At 36.5% G+C, this 17,152-nt stretch overlaps 1 protein-coding gene across 1 annotated transcript in view; it reads right to left on the bottom strand.

The window, feature by feature from the left end:
* Positions 1 to 17,152, bottom strand: part of LOC149087991 (sodium-dependent proline transporter-like) — a 118,775-nt gene that overhangs the window by 45,481 nt on the left and 56,142 nt on the right. The window lies entirely within an intron of this gene.

Below are 17,152 nucleotides of genomic sequence, written 5' to 3'. Positions count from 1 at the left end.
TTCTTTTCAATTTGAATGCTTTTTGGAGGTCACCATTACTAAACCGCACATGCACCTCTTCCATATTCTCCCTATGGAATTTCTAACGAATGGGTGTATGTCAGGATACTCGCGTATGTGTTGTAGGGTTACCAGACGTCCTCCTTTTTGATGGCATTTTAAGCGTCCTTCTGTATTTTAAAAAATTGGCCTTTTTGTCCTCCTTTTTCAGAGATTTCCAGAATTATTCTTTCTTTCTTTTTTTTCCTTAAAAGCTTCTAAATCAGGGGTCTTCAACTTTCAGACACGGCGGGCCAAACTGAAACTGCCCAGGAAGCCTGCGGGTCACACAAACTCATGTAATTTAGTGTCTCCTTAATTGAAAGGGTCAATGGGCCCCCCCCCCCCGAGTTAAACAGGGACAAAAATAATATTGAAGGCTTTTATTTATTCTGAAATTATTTCTTTCATTAATTATCTGTTATTTCTGAAATAATTTTTTTCACTAATTTTGAAAAAGATTTTGTTTAATTACCGATTTAAAAAATTAATTAGTGCTGAAATTAATTGTAATCTGAAATCGTGTGAAATGATTCTGTAATTATGTATTTTTGGCAATTATGAAATTATTTTCCTTCTCGATAACGTGAAATAATTTATTTTCAATAATTTTGTGATTACTCTTTTATTGATTGTGAAATAATTTCAATCAGAAGAAACGAATTAATTTCTCGCATTGATTTATAAGTTTTTCTTCACCAATTCTGAAATTATTTGCTTCAAAATTTCAAAAATTTCTTTCATTAATTCTGAGTTTTCGTCAATATGTTCGGGGAATTATTTCTTTCGTTTATTCTGAAATTATTTCTTTCGTTTACTCTAGAATTATTTTTTTCATTTATTCTAGAAATATTTCTTTAGTTTAGTCTGGAATTATATTCCTCGTAATTATTCCAGAAATATTTCTTTTATTTATTCTGGAATTATTTCTTTTATTCATTCTGGAATTATTTCTTTTATTTATTTTGGAATTATTTCTTTTATTTATTCTGGAATTATTTCTTTTATTTATTCTGGAATTATTTCTTTTATTTATTCTGGAATTATTTCTTTTATTTATTATGGAATTATTTCTTTTATTTATTCTGGAATTATTTCTTTTATTTATGCTGGAATTATTTCTTTCGCGTATTCTGGGATTACTTCTTTCGTTAATTGTAGAATTATTTCTTTCATTTATTCTAGAAATATTTCTTGCGTTTACTCTAGAATTATTTTTTCTATTATTCTATAGAGAATTATTTCTTTCATTTATTCTGGAATTATTTCTTTCATTTATTCTGGAATTATTTCTTTCATTTATTCTGGAATTATTTCTTGTGCATTTATTCTAGAAATATTTCTTGTGCATTTATTCTAGAAATATTTCTTTCGTTTATTCTAGAAATATTTCTTGCGTTTACTCTAGAATTATTTTTTCTATTATTCTATAGAGAAATAATTCTTTAGTTTATTCTGGAATTATTTCTTTCATTTATTCTGGAATTATTTCTTTTATTTATTCTGGAATTATTTCTTTTATTTATTCTGGAATTATTTCTTTTATTTATTCTGGAATTATTTCTTTTATTTATGCTGGAATTATTTCTTTCGCGTATTCTGGGATTACTTCTTTCGTTAATTGTAGAATTATTTCTTTCATTTATTCTAGAAATATTTCTTGCGTTTACTCTAGAATTATTTTTTCTATTATTCTATAGAGAATTATTTCTTTCATTTATTCTGGAATTATTTCTTTCATTTATTCTGGAATTATTTCTTTCATTTATTCTGGAATTATTTCTTTCATTTATTCTAGAAATATCTTGCATTTATTCTGGAAATATTTCTTGTACATTTATTCTAGAAACATTTCTTTCGTTTATTCTGGAATTATTTCTTTTATTTATGCTGGAATTATTTCTTTCGCGTATTCTGGGATTACTTCTTTCGTTAATTGTAGAATTATTTCTTTCATTTATTCTAGAAATATTTCTTGCGTTTACTCTAGAATTATTTTTTCTATTATTCTATAGAGAATTATTTCTTTCATTTATTCTGGAATTATTTCTTTCATTTATTCTGGAATTATTTCTTTCATTTATTCTGGAATTATTTCTTTCATTTATTCTAGAAATATCTTGCATTTATTCTGGAAATATTTCTTGTACATTTATTCTAGAAACATTTCTTTCGTTTATTCTGGAATTATTTCTTTTATTTATGCTGGAATTATTTCTTTCGCGTATTCTGGGATTACTTCTTTCGTTAATTGTAGAATTATTTCTTTCATTTATTCTAGAAATATTTCTTGCGTTTACTCTAGAATTATTTTTTCTATTATTCTATAGAGAATTATTTCTTTCATTTATTCTGGAATTATTTCTTTCATTTATTCTGGAATTATTTCTTTCATTTATTCTGGAATTATTTCTTTCATTTATTCTAGAAATATCTTGCATTTATTCTGGAAATATTTCTTGTACATTTATTCTAGAAACATTTCTTTCGTTTATTCTGGAATTATTTCATGCATTTATTCTAGAATTAAAAGTTTTTCAATGTTTTCAATCATTTTCTGAAAATGATCGGTGGTCCACGACGAAAAGCTCCTAGGGCCAAATGTGGCCACGAGTTGAAGAACCCTGTTCTAAATGAAAGCATAGCAGGGGAAAAAATGAATAGTTAAGAAAATTAGACAAGAATTGGAGAAGCGTGGCAAAATCATAAATCTGCCTCACGTTATTGGCGATATTGGCTGGATATCTCCGTTGAATATGGTGGGTCTACAAAGAAAAAAATCGCTCTCCCTACTTACGAACACTTTCCGTTCCGAACAGCGTTCCATGGACCAGGGGAGTGGCTGTTCCCACGAGATATAAATTTTAACACAATTAACACATTTCTATTTTATGGATATAAATTATCTGGTATAAAGTAGGAACTCAACAAGAAATAAATAAGGTAGTGCTTTTTTTTTTGTATATGAGTTAATAGTATTCATCTCCAGAATGGCCCTAAGGTTAAAAGAAAATAAGCAAATGCGTGAAATGGAGGCTAAACAACATGATTATCACCGAACCACCCTGCCTAAAAACAGCCTTAAGGCACGGGTTTTTTTTGCTCCCCTTGCCTTTTCAGACAGTTAATAATAAATCATTCAGTAAATTCCTAATGAATAGGTATATATACAACTCCAGGTTCAGTAGATACGTGTAATAATCCCCCCCCCCCACCACCACCAACTCCTTGCTGTGTACTTCTGCATCTACGCCGAAAACGTATCCACCCCTGGCGCCATCTGTCTGATGCTTCTTCTTAATATTTACAAACACGGGAATCGCTCTTAAATGCAGGTATTTATAGGGCGGGGTGAATTTTCTTGTTGTTTTTTTTTTTTACTTACATCATTAAATCGTGTTGCCACCAGAAAGATCAAGAAAGATATGTAAATGGTAGAGGGAGAACGATTGGTTTTGTTTTTGTTTTATCATTGACTTTTACCTTTGAATGGCTGTAGCCGTTGTGTGTGTGAAGCGGATTAGCATCTCACTAAATCTCATGATAATGAAATAACTTTTGATGATAATATACAGGGTGTCCTGTAAGTGCTAATGCGGCCTTTATCTCATCAATCGTCCGTCGTAGAGGTGTGATTACAATTTAAAAAATATTCAAAAGGCGTTCAAAAATTATCCTGTACCAGTTTTGAGAGTGAAGATTCTGTGTGTCTCAAAATAAAAAATAACATTTTTTACACGCCCTCCCCCTTCTCTAACTTCTAATTAGGAAATTTTTGCCCTGTATCTCTTGAAGCCAACAATCCCATGTTTCTAAGTGCAATATTCGATGAGATATTTGAATTCACAAACGAAAAGGAGAAAAGTTGGTAAAAAACAGCACAACGCTTCTTTCCCCTCATTCATGCTTTTCTTTCTCAACTTTCCTCCAATATTTGGATTCGAAAATATCTCAGCGAATATTGCACTTAGAAACATGGGATTGTTGGCATCAAGAGATACAGGGCAAAAATTTCCTAATTAGAAGTTAGAGAAGGGGGAGGGGGGGCGTGTAAAAAATGTAATTTTTTATTTTGGGACACACAGAATCTTCACCCTCAAAACTGGTACAGGATAATTTTTGAACGCCTTTTGAGCATTTTTTTAAATTCAAACTTTACCTCTATGACAGACGGTTGATGAGATAAAGGCCGTATTAGCATACTTATGGGACACCTTGTATATCAATTTGTTAGCCGGATGATCTAAATCAGGGATTGCCAACTTCTCTCTGTTCGAGGACCAACATAAAGGTCAGCTGCAGCAGTGCGAGCCGCACCAGGAGCGACAATCAATGTGTTACCCACACCAGAAAATCCGGGAAATTCGGATTTGTCTCCGCCATAAGCAGGGCCGTCTTAAGAACATCATGGGCATGGCCCTCACATCCTGAAGCAGGGCCCCTAGGCTGGGATCTTTTACGCCCCTCCCCGACCAGACTTTCACGGGCCCCTTTACGATGAATTCATAGCGTGAAAAAAAAAAAAGATGAAAATCATCCCGGGGCCCCAGGGCTGGAGCCTTGTCAGCCCACCCCTTGTGGGTGATATGATCATGGGCCCCTCGGGCCAAGTGGTTTTTCTGAACCTACCTTGCAAATTCTAGGAAATTTCAACCGGATCACATTTTTGTGAGGCCGCTCTTCTCCTGAGGTGCCCGGTTGGGCCTTTGCGTTAAGACGGCACTGGCCGTAAGTAATAATGTGTGTTGGACTCCGTATAAGTAATATGGTGAAGCATAGGCCATTTAGCCGCTAAAATTTTAACCTGGGCTTTATATTCTTCTCTTCATAAACTTACACGTATTCATTGTGTATTTGCTGGTGTTGTCAGCTAGATGCAATGCATCAAATATTACTTTTTTTCTGCAAATTATTTCATCCAATAAGTTCATAGTTTGAATTTTACAGAAAAAAAAAACACTTTTTCAAAACCTTTCTGCAGTTTTTGTTTTTTCCTCACACAGCTTTGGTTTGTTTTTGTATCATCCCCCCCCCCCCCCAATAGCGGCACTCTATGCATCTGCACCGCACGGTCAAATAGGTGCTCAAGGAATTGATTCACGTAGGGCCCATGCGTTAAGAAGACATTGTACAGATACTGACACTAGACACTACAACACACAACTTACACAACGGAAACGACTGAAAGAAATACAAAGAAAAAAAAAAAGAACTTCACAGACTTTAAGAGAAGTTTGTTTCTTCGAAAAGTGAGTATGGGTGCATGAGGGCATAGTAAATTATTTTCGTCACTAGAAATTATGAGTCTGTTGATCAGGAAGTCTACAGTTGGAACCAATAGCTCAAGTATTGGTCAGAAATCCAATTTAATGCGCAGTATTTTTACTTACGTAAGGAGCCGCACTAAATACCTGATCCAACATAAATAGAATCCCCAGGAAATATGTAAGAAAAACTTGTGTACTTCTTTTGAAATGTGCACGAGCACCTCTTCAAATTGTTTGTTCCTAAGTACGCGTGAAAAGCTTCCGTATCCCTAGGAATGCATGGAATACCTACTGACCCCTAAACACTACGCAGAAGTCGGATTTACATCGATTTGATATGCGCAGGTAGCTTGCGTATGTGCAGGAAGATTCCTCTCCGCTTAGACGTGTGTACTGCTGGAAATGCGTAGTTACTAATATGGGAGAAGGCTCAATTACATTTAAGGCTAAGGGTTGCTTTAAACCCTTTGAACGATCAGGGACGATATATCTCGTCCCAGTGCAAATGGAAGAAATAAATTCAAGCTCTCTGTGCGTTCCTTTACTTCCTTCTTCAACATCACGAAGCTTCATTGTACCCTATGAACGGAAGTTGGTTTCTCTACTCTCACAGTTCTTTCTATACGCCTGTTTTTGGTGATATTTCACCTCCCCACATATAATGTATCTTTTTACTATATGAAGTATATATGACAGACAAAGAGAACACATTGGGAATGATGAAGGATATGGTTGATTATGAAAATGAAGAGTCCACTGCGACTCTTTCCCTCCCCCACCTTATCTAACATGCGAGCAAGGAAACCTGTTTTTTGATGTTGATCGCCGATAAGTCAATTCAGATCGGCCAAATTTGTTGCCAAACGCCTGCACGCAGAGGTGAAGAAACAATTGAGGAGACTGGAGCCAGTCATCCCGTATATGCGAGGAGAGAGAGGTGTACGTTGCATTGTATATTTATGAATTATTGAGAGAGGGGGGGCTCTCAGCCCCCTCAGAAAATTTATAAGGGGAGGAAGGGAAGTTTCGATACCTATGCCTATACGTGAAGGGGTTAATATGTGTATGTGCTGCCAACTATTATTTCAAATTTGAAATGAGTGTTCGTTAAGGTATAAGTAATAACTGGTAAGTTGTTGGGTGTTTGAGATGGGACGAGTCAAATGATTCCAGCTCGATTTTGTGAAACAATGTCGGAAACGTCATTAACCCTTTAAGCGGATTTTAAAATTTTTCTTATCCACATTATAACTGTCCAGTGGAAATCACTAAAACGTCTTGAAATTGCCACCTATTTTCAAGAATTTTTTTTTTCATAAATGCTCAATACAAAACAATGATAATAATAATAAAAAACAAGGAAGAGAGGAAAAACTCTCTTTCTCTTGCCTCTCAGAAAAGCCGTCTCTCTCTCTGATAGAGAGACGGCTTTTTCTCAGCCAGAGACATGTTTTCTGGATATTATGCTGAGGTGAACTCGGAAAGAAAAGTCGCCTGGGTTCCGCCGGGACTCGAAACCTGGCCCTCTTGCATACCGTGCAAGCATGCTACCATTTACACCTGGTGGCATGCAAGAGGGCGTGGGTTCGAGTCCCACAGGAGACCGGAGATGACTTCTTTCCCAGTTTACCTCAGCATAATATCCAGAAAACATCTGTTTAGGGTCATTCAAGTATTACGTCAGCATCGAGGGGAAGAGGGGGTTTCGGATTTGCTGACTTTTGATGACAAGGGGGGGGGGGGAGTTTGAAGGTTGCTTACGTCATCAACCACCCCTTTTTGAAGATATGAAATATTCTAAGCTGCTGACGAAATTTTGCTGACGGGGGAGGGGGGGGGGGTCAGTGTTTTTCTGACTTTTGCTGACAGGGGGGGGGGGAGAGTAAAAAATGGCGGAAAATCTGCTTAAGTAATACTTGAATGACCCCTTTCCTTTCTCTATCGTTTTCTGTTATTTATGCTGTACGCAATAATACAGTACTATACTACTTCGAAGGGAAAGAAAAAACACCTTTTCTCTCCAGTTCTGTTATCAGTCTTTGAAAAAAGCTGACACTATCCACTGGCAGTGGATTGACAGGACGAGGAGGGGGAGGGCGGTGGAAAACATGTTATCAGGAGAAGAAACCTTTACACCGGTATTTGAATGCCCACGATTCACTTACTAGCTAAATGGGAAAACTATTCCGGATGCAACCAGGGTCACCGATTTGGGAATTCTCATTGACAAGCGACTTAGGTTTTCTGAACATTGTTCAGCGGTGGTTAAAAAATCGAATAGAATGCTCGGTTTGATTCTTAAAAAGATCTCTCTCCGCATTCTCCCATAGTCATTCTTCCTCTTTTTCGAGGATTATTTCGTCCTGGCTGGCACGCCCTACGGTTTTGGAGACCCTATCTTTAGAGGGTTCAATGGGTGCAAAGAAGAGCCACTAGAGCACTGGCGGATATGCAAGGCTTGAAGTATGGAGAACGACTTAATTGGTTAAACATGTTTTATACGATTGAAGTATTTAAGATTTTCAGGTGGATCGATGTGATGGATCATGTGATAATGTTACGCCGCCTTTCAAATGCTTCGACTCGGGGACACCAGTTTTGATTAGTTAGGGATAATTCTAGCTCACTGGGAATTTTTCTCCAACCGGGTGGAATGCATGGAATAGCTTGCCTTCAGATGTGAATTCCCCTCAACGATAGATACCTTCAAGTGGAAATATGATAAGATGGGTGTGGGAGTAATCGAGAAACTATCATATTAAAGAATGGCAACTACTTTTTCTGGCTTATTATTTTTGGGCAGCAGTATTTAGACTACGACAACCATAATTTTATGCACTTTTTTCTAATACTATTTATTTTTCCTTCCACCTCCAACAAGGTGGCTTTTTCTAGCCACCTTGTGTGACTTTTGTTTTGGGCTCGTCAATGCCAAAATTAAAGCATTTTGAGCCCGATATTTCGGGGTCATAAAAATAAAGCGGATCAAGTTAGACGAGATATCTCGTCATTCTCGCTGCAAGGGTTAAGAACCCTTCCTCGTGGATTCAAATTTGTAACCGGCTCATTGGAATTTTGAGTCCCCCCCCCCCAATCCGATATTTGCCAATTTGGGCCCTTACTATATTTCCTGTAACTTTACGCCAATGCCTCTAATCATTCAAACTCTCAGTGGAGCATTGGTAACCCTAACCCCGTACGGCCAATGATCTCTCGCTGGAAGTCCTTACGAATGTCATGTTAATAAATAGCGTTTCATACTGAAACATATTTTCAATTAAGGAACTGAAAACAGGTGAATCCATTATTGGCTAATTTTAAAAAAGCATTATTTCTAGTGATGAAAGCAACGTCCCCGTTAATTTAGTTAATTAATTCACGGGGATTTCGACTATAATTACCGATAAAAAAAAATAGGAAATTATAATTAAAAAGGAAAAAAGAAAAAAAATCCTTCACGTCAAGAGAAATGAAAACGAGGCCAAACCCTTGAAAATGAACTACCATGAGAAATGATTAATTAATTAACTCACGTGTCGCCATCCACACGCATGCACTTGACGTCATAATGACGTCCCGAAAGAACTTGACACGTTTTATACCCTGTAAAAATGAGAGGAAAATTGAACTCTTTTCTTCATTTTTTGGAGAGGAGAGAAAGAAGAGAAAATCAGGATCTGACCAGATCGAACCAGGGATCACACAAGGTTCATATCATGTTCTCATGTAAATATATTCATTATTTTTTTTTTTCATGATCAGGTGCAAGACTCCGATGGAAGTGATAAATCATACGCACCAAGGTAAAATTTGAAGAAGAAAGAAATACTATTATAATTAATTAACTCGAACTTTGTATCAATTAGTTTTAACCGGGATTATCATTTATTGATTATTTAAATTCACGATTATCGAAATCGTTTGCATTGAAATAAATGATGTTCTTCTTGTTGCAAAAATAAATACGCTTTTACCAGCAGCTGGTGTAAGATCAGCTGCGTCCATTGACTACGATAGCTTTAATTCAAAATGTTTTTTTGTTGTTGATACAATACATCCATTCCTCAACGAAGGTTTTTGATACAATTAAATGCTTCTCTTAAAACATTTCTCGAATTCGATTTCTTGATACAATACATTCCATCCTCAACAAACGCTTTTCATACAACGAATTATGTACTTCATTTTCAACAAAGGCCCTTGATATAATAAATCTCTTCTTCCATCAAAGGTTTCTGATACAATTAAATGCTCCTCTCAAAAAAAAAAAGTTACTTGGTACATAACTTCCTTTCTCAACAAAGTTTCTTGATACAATAAATTCCTTGCTCAGCATAAAATTAGGTTACACAGGAACAATGTTTATGTTAGGTTCACAACACGGACACGCACATCCCAACATCCCACATTACGGGAACTTGTAACGAACAACCAGTTCGTTAGAGGTTCCGCAGAGGAATGTATAGACGAGGTTCGTGGTTTAGTAGTAGCGTACTATAAGGCTTTTGATACCATACAGCTTTTTTGATACAATGAAACGTTTCTCTTCAAAAAGTTTTTTGATACCACTAAAGAACAATACAAGGTCATGGCTAGGAACTATGCAAATTACGTCCAAGAGAAAGAGAGTTTACATCTCCTCAACCTCTGTAAAAATCGTGATCGGAACTTTTTCCACCGAGATGTCCGCAGTAGACTTCGTGTATCCCGGGACATACCAACGCTAACTGTGAATGGTACCACGATAACGGAAGATTATGAGAAAGCAAACGTTTTTACGGACATATTTTCTGGTTCATATAATTTCAGTTGTTCCGGTTACGACTATCGTTATCAAGGCCTTATGAATGATCATCCCTTCTTTCGTGACATGTTCAGCACTCAGACGATAAAAGCCATTATTGCTTCTCTTCCTGGTCGATCATCTCCGGGTCCTGACGGAATACCCAGTTGTTTCTACAAACGTCTTTCAGACCCGATATCTTCTCTGCTTAGCTCCATCTTCACATCCTTCTATGACTACGGGTCTATCCCATGCTCTTGGAAATCTGCAGTTATTAGTCCAATTTATAAGAATAAAGGCTCCAGGGCAGATCCGAATAATTATCGCCCGATATCGTTAACCGATATATCCTGCAAAATTTTCGAGAGATGCATCGTCAATCAGTTACTTCCATTTGCCGACGATATGGGCTTAATCCCCTCAGTTCAGTTTGGCTTCATTCCTGGCCGCTCCTTACCAGTGCAGCAGTTGATTTGTCATGATATATGGGAGAGTGCTATAGACTCTGGACAAGAGATTGATGTAATTTACGTCGATTTCCAAAAGGCATTTGATAAAGTAGACAGATTGCTACTACTGAGGAAGCTAGCTTGCATGGGGGTTCCGGATAAAGTTGTGAGGATAATTCAAGAACTGCTGTCAGACAGAGTTCATCAGGTTCGCGTAGCCAGCGTGATGTCTAGAGAATGTCAGGTGCCAAGCGGAGTTGTCCAGGGATCGGTGTTAGGCCCGATCTTATTTACTTTGTACACTTACGAAATTACTCAGGCTGTGTCACCCATCTCTCTATTGCAATTCGCTGATGACGTGAAGTTATTCTCTCCAGTGGAAAACACTAGGGGCTTAAGAATTGCATGCCAACAACTTTTCCAGTGGAGTTGTCAGTATAAGCTACCTATTTCATCATCAAAAAGTGGACCAATGCATTTAGGTAGACGCACCGATCCTGAATATTACCAACTAGGTAACGAAACGTTACAGCAATTGGATACATGCGTGGATTTAGGTATTGCAATGTGCCGCATTCTGGATTTCACTGATCATTATCATGGCATAGTCTGCAAAGCTAATAGAATTTCATATATGTTAAGTACGGCATACCGTAAGTGTGATGCGCATACGTTGCCATATGCTTTCTGTGTGTACGTTCGCCCGACCCTGGAGTTCTGTTCGCAAGTATGGAGCCCTTACAAAATCAAGGACATGCAGCTCCTCGAAAAGCCACAGAGGTCGTTTACTAAACGAATACCTGGCATGAGCGGTCTATCTTATTGCTAGAGACTTCAATTTCTGGGTTTACACTCACTGGAATGGCGTAGAATCACTGCAGATCTGAAGATGTGCTACAAACTAGTCCACCAAATTGTTTATCTACCATCGAGAGAGTCTTTCTTTGAGATCATAGACAGGCAAGTTAACCTACGTAGGCATCGCTTACAAATAAGAATACCAATGGCTAGAAGGGATTGCTTTTTCCACGGATATAGATGCCGTGTGGCAAGAATACCGCCATCTAATTTATTTACAATAACCCCAGAAGGCATGAAATGCACTTATACTGGAAGAAAAAAAAAAAAAAAAAAAAAATAATAGTCAGTATGGAAAGCACTTCGCATACGGAGCCAGGTCGAAATCCCCAATAGTGGAAGCAAATCTTGCGTAGGAGGCACATACAAGTTCTGATGGAAGACTGTTCCATATTCTTGCCACACGGCATCTATATCCGTGGAAAAAACAATCCCTTCTAGCCATTGGTATTCTTATTTGGAAGCGATGCCTACGTAGGTTAACTCGCCTGTCTATGATCTCAAAGAAAGGCTCTCTCGATGGTAGATAAACATTTTGGTGGACTAGTTTGTAGCACATCTTCAGATCTGCAGCGATTCTACGCCATTCCAGTGAGTGTAAACCCAGAAATTGAAGTCTCTGGCAATAAGATAGACCGCTCATGCCAGGTATTCGTTTAGTAAACGACCATCTGTGGCTTTTCGAGGAGCTGTATGTCCTTGATTTTGTAAGGGCTCCATACTTGCGAACAGAACTCCAGGGTCGGGCGAACGTACACACAGAAAGCATATGACAACATATGCGCATCACACTTACGGTCTGAAAGACGTTTGTAGAAACAACTGGGTATTCCGTCAGGACCCGGAGATGATCGACCAGGAAGAGAAGCAATAATGGCTTTTATCGTCTGAGTGCTGAACATGTCACGAAAGAAGGGATGATCATTCATAAGGCCTTGATAACGATAGTCGTAACCGGAACAACTGAAATTATATGAACCAGAAAATATGTCCGTAAAAACGTTTGCTTTCTCATAATCTTCCGTTATCGTGGTACCATTCACAGTTAGCGTTGGTATGTCCCGGGATACACGAAGTCTACTGCGGACATCTCGGTGGAAAAAGTTCCGATCACGATTTTTACAGAGGTTGAGGAGATGTAAACTCTCTTTCTCTTGGACGTAATTTGCATAGTTCCTAGCCATGACCTTGTATTGTTCTTTAGTGGTTTGACTAGGTATTGATCTATATTGACGCCAAGCATGCAATTTCCTATGTAATATAGAACAGTCTTCCATAAGAACTTGTATGTGCCTCCTACGCAAGATTTGCTTCCACTATTGGGGATTTCGACCTGGCTCCGTATGCGAAGTGCTTCCCGTACTGACTTATTATTTTTTTTTTTCTTCCAGTATAAGTGCATTTCATGCCTTCTGGGGTTATTGTAAATAAATAAATAAAATAAATAAATTCCTTTCTTAACAAAGGTTTTTGATACCATAAATTCTTTCCATTGTTTTTGATGCAGAAACTTTCTTCATTACTTATTCTTAATGCTTCCTGCAACAATGATTTTTTTCATGCTTTGATTTGTCTTTCAATAGGCAATAAATTCCTCTCTCAGCATAGATTCTTGCAACTATGTATAGGCGCCAGCCGTATAGACGACAATCTATATCGTATTACGGTATTGCCTATACTGAAAATCAATGAGATTGGTATATTCTAGATTGGATAAATTTAATTCCAGATTCTATGATATACAAGAAAAGATTATCTACATAAAGACAATTGTGTGATTGCGGACTGATTGACTGTGATGATCACAACTTTTATTCTAGATTCTTTATTGTATATATATGTATATATGTATGAAATATTGTGTTGTTTGTTATTTTCACATAAACTAATAAACTTCCGGATACATCCATCCTCAAGGAACGTTTCGATATCTCTCTGAAATGGGAAGCAGGGTGTGTCCAGTCCTTCAATGTAACAACGTATTCCTTTTCGCAACCAAGAACTTTCTTGCCACAATAAATCCCTCCCTTCAGCAAAGGTACATTTGGTACAATTAATGTTTCTCGCAACAAAAAGGTTTCATGGCACAATGCATTTCTTCTTTCAACAAGGGTTCTTAATATGATATATTCAATGACGCTGAACCTTCCTTAAATCGTTCATTCTTTTAATGCACGTCTTTTATCAAGCCTACGAAATTTTCTATTTTTTTAAAATTCAATATTATACAGCTGCTAAAGGTTAAATAGCAAAATATGTACGTAAATACTAATTGTGTTTTCAGTCACCGAATAAGATAAACAATACAACACAAACAGGCGCAAAGGAATTGCTGTATCAGTAACAACATAGACACACACACACACACGAGCGTGCCTATTATGCTCTTGACTAATTACCGAAAGTTGCTATCGATATTATTAGGCGGGAAAAAAGGCCGGTTCTTATTTCGCTGTGCAGAGTCCACTTTTGTTTGTGCTATGTGAATCCTTCATTTATTTATTTTCGAGCCAGTCAAAACATTGTAAGCATTTATCTACTATTTTTAGACAGAATTAACGGCGGTATTTCTGCGTATTGGGTGCGCATGTACTCGGGAATTGGGAATCTTTTTAACCAACGTCAATTACCCCTTTGAGTATTCCACGATTTTTCACGCTTGTAAATAAACAGACATACCAAACATAGAAGGCTACTACTGTTCCCACGGGAATGGCCGTTTTCCCCAAACCTCCACTTCAATCGACAGTAGAACGTGCACATCGAATGTTTATTTTCGGTGAATACGGAATGGAGTTATTTCACGAGGTATGAAATCAAGCAACACAGCCTTAAAAAATTTGTGATTCGATGAGAAATGGGGATAATTTTTTTTCTTTGCGAGTGTTCTGGTTTTTTCCGGTCGGTACCTGCTGGAACTGTCTTGTATAAGCAATATTCAAATTACGTGGATGAGAAATCAATTTGTCAATGTCGCCAGAGTGACCGTCGTCTTTTCCAGTGTGTTTTGGTGGTGCGGCGTGAGTGTGTGTGATGGCGACATATCCTCTGATTTTTATTAATAGCCTCTTAAGTATCACGGGAGTTCATTTTCAAGGGTTTGGCCTAATTCCTTGCTCGACATCTCGTTGATTTTTTTCTCTAGTCCTCGGCATTGAAATTCCAGTGAACTCGATCCATGATAATAAACATTTCATTATTTTTCCATATTTCGCTAGATCACTTTGAAAACGATATGGTATTATGTTAATCAGTTAATGTGTGCAAGGTACCTCTGAAAACGCACGTGTTCAATCCTTCCTTCTAAATAATAACGGAGTTCTTATACACCAGATGAATGACAATGCTATTCCTCGACATCAGTTACATGAAACTATGCGAAGGTGATCGAGGGACCTTGAAGAAAATAGCTGTATGAAAAATGTATACACACACGTGCGTGGACCGCATTACTATAGTAACAAATTAACTGCCGCACGGAAACATAACAAAAAATATACGTATTATCTATATATACGAGTATATGTAGGTAATGATACTTCTGTGCGAGTCGTATTGGAAGAGAAACGTATTTTTTAATCGATTACGGAAACCTACAGAGGTAGTTGTGTGAGAATGAGGTGTATATATATACACATACACACACGTTTGTGTTTTGACTACAGTATTACAGTGTGTGTTTGTTTACGAAAATAGGAATGTGTAGGATGTTAACATATTTTGTCTTCTCGTTTAAGAGTGAATGAATGTCAATAGTCCAGGGTCACAAAATCAGTATTAATAGGTAAAAAGTTGAGAAAAACACCACAAAATACTGATTAAAAGCTCAATTAATAAATCAAATGAAAGACTTATTTAAAAAAGGAATCGAAATAATGCGATCAATGAATATTTTAAAAAAAATTATAGAAAAACTTATGAAAGGAATTTATAAAGATGGATTCGATCAAAAATCTACTAAAACAAGACCGAAAGTCATTAGAAAAAAAAGTGATAAAAATTTTGGAGACAAATTATCAAATGTCGATTAAAATTTTGGATTTTAAATTAGATAACTAAACAGATTCAACTAAAAATAAGAAGAAAAAAAAACGGTAAAAACGGTAAAAAAAATTTTGATTGATGAAATATTAAACAAAAAAATAATTTTTAAAATAAATTTACAAAAGAAGTTCCTGAAACGATTTTTTTTACAAAAATAAATGAAAAATGAAGCGAAAAAATTTTTATAAATTTTTTTTCTCCTAAACAAATCACAAAATAATCGAAAATTCAACAAAAAATCGATTGAAAACGCTATCTAAAATCAGTTTTACAGTTGTAAAATAATTTTACCTAAACTTAATCCAAAAAAAATAGCTAAAAAATTCGACTGCAAAAAAAAAATAAATAGATCAACATTCTTTTATTGAAAAACGACTTCAAAAATTTTACCTAAAATAGATTCAAAAAACGAAGCCGAAAAAAAAGCCCATCCACTAATCAATCGAAAAATTCGACCAAAAACCAATGAAAAAAAATTATCAAAAGATTTGATAAAAAATGAGCACAAAAAATAAAATTGGCTTTAAAAAGTCCACCATGACCATTTAAAAACACCATTGAAACTACCAAAATAAACACTCTTTATATCCACCAAAGTTGATCTAAAGACGCTGGTTAATGGGGATTGAATAACAAAAACTACTCGAAGTAGTGTATAAATACCCATCTTTAAAATACATTTTACACAACGTATCAAACAAACATCACAACAAAGTAATTTATAATCACCAGATCTTATAATTAAGAAACCCAGTGGGGGGAAAAAAAAACACTGCCCTACATGAGGTTCAAATCCCGAGATCTTAAAGAATCATAAAGTTCGCCAACAATCCGGTCACACGAATAATACAAGTCGTTCAAGTGCTGACAAGAAGTTTTAATTTAAGACTTCGTTTGAATATAAAAACCCTTTAATTCAAAAATAAATTAAATATTCAAAACATTTAAAGCTCAACCCGTTTGTTGTAAGTACGAGCGATGAATGCGGAATCCATCGTCGCCTTTTGGGATTCCCAAAGACGCATTTGAATACGGATAAAGCAAGATAAATGGAACAACAAAACGTAAAGAAGAGTTGTTATTAATGTTTATTAACGTTGTTAGTTTGTTTGTCCATGTAACCGTGACGGAGCTGTCGACTTTATTCGCGAAGAAAGTTGTCTGTAGGTATCATTCCTCAAGGTTAGCGCATTATCATACGTCTTCTACTTCTCTTTTTTGTTTTTTTTGTGTTGTTCCTTTCAAACCCATGATTTAGGTTCGGCTTAGTATTTAACTTCTTTTTTTTTGCAACATCTTTGATACAATCATCATCGTCGTGATGATATGTATATAACTACTACCAGCAACTACAACTGCTGCAATTGCTCGTCGGTCGGACTTCCCATGGCAAGTTGCCATCGTAAAGCAATTTGTAGGTGTGCTCCAGGCAATATGATGCGCTGCAGACACTCTAAAAAAGAACGTACAAAGTAACAGTTTGAGAATCGTTTCATAAGGTGGGGACGGGGGGGGGGGAGGAGAAAGAGGCAAATGAGGTGATGGGGCTTTTGTTTATATTGAATCCTCTGGAGATGGCAATTCTCCAACGAAATATGTGCCAACAAAATTTATCTCTGGAGTGAACTAGAGAGCCCCCCCCCCCTTCCGCCTTCTCTGTTTCATTTTATTTCGAACGAATTCCTCGCCGGGGTTTCGACTTTGATAACAGC

The sequence above is a fragment of the Pholcus phalangioides genome, unplaced genomic scaffold (assembly GCF_987345545.1).
Source record: "Pholcus phalangioides strain wild (caught in Gottingen) unplaced genomic scaffold, Ppha-v1.0 ptg000003l_1, whole genome shotgun sequence".
In the NCBI taxonomy this organism is placed as follows: Eukaryota; Metazoa; Arthropoda; class Arachnida; order Araneae; family Pholcidae; genus Pholcus; species Pholcus phalangioides.
Note: the sequence above shows the minus strand (reverse complement) of the source record. Positions and strands in the feature narration are given on the sequence as shown.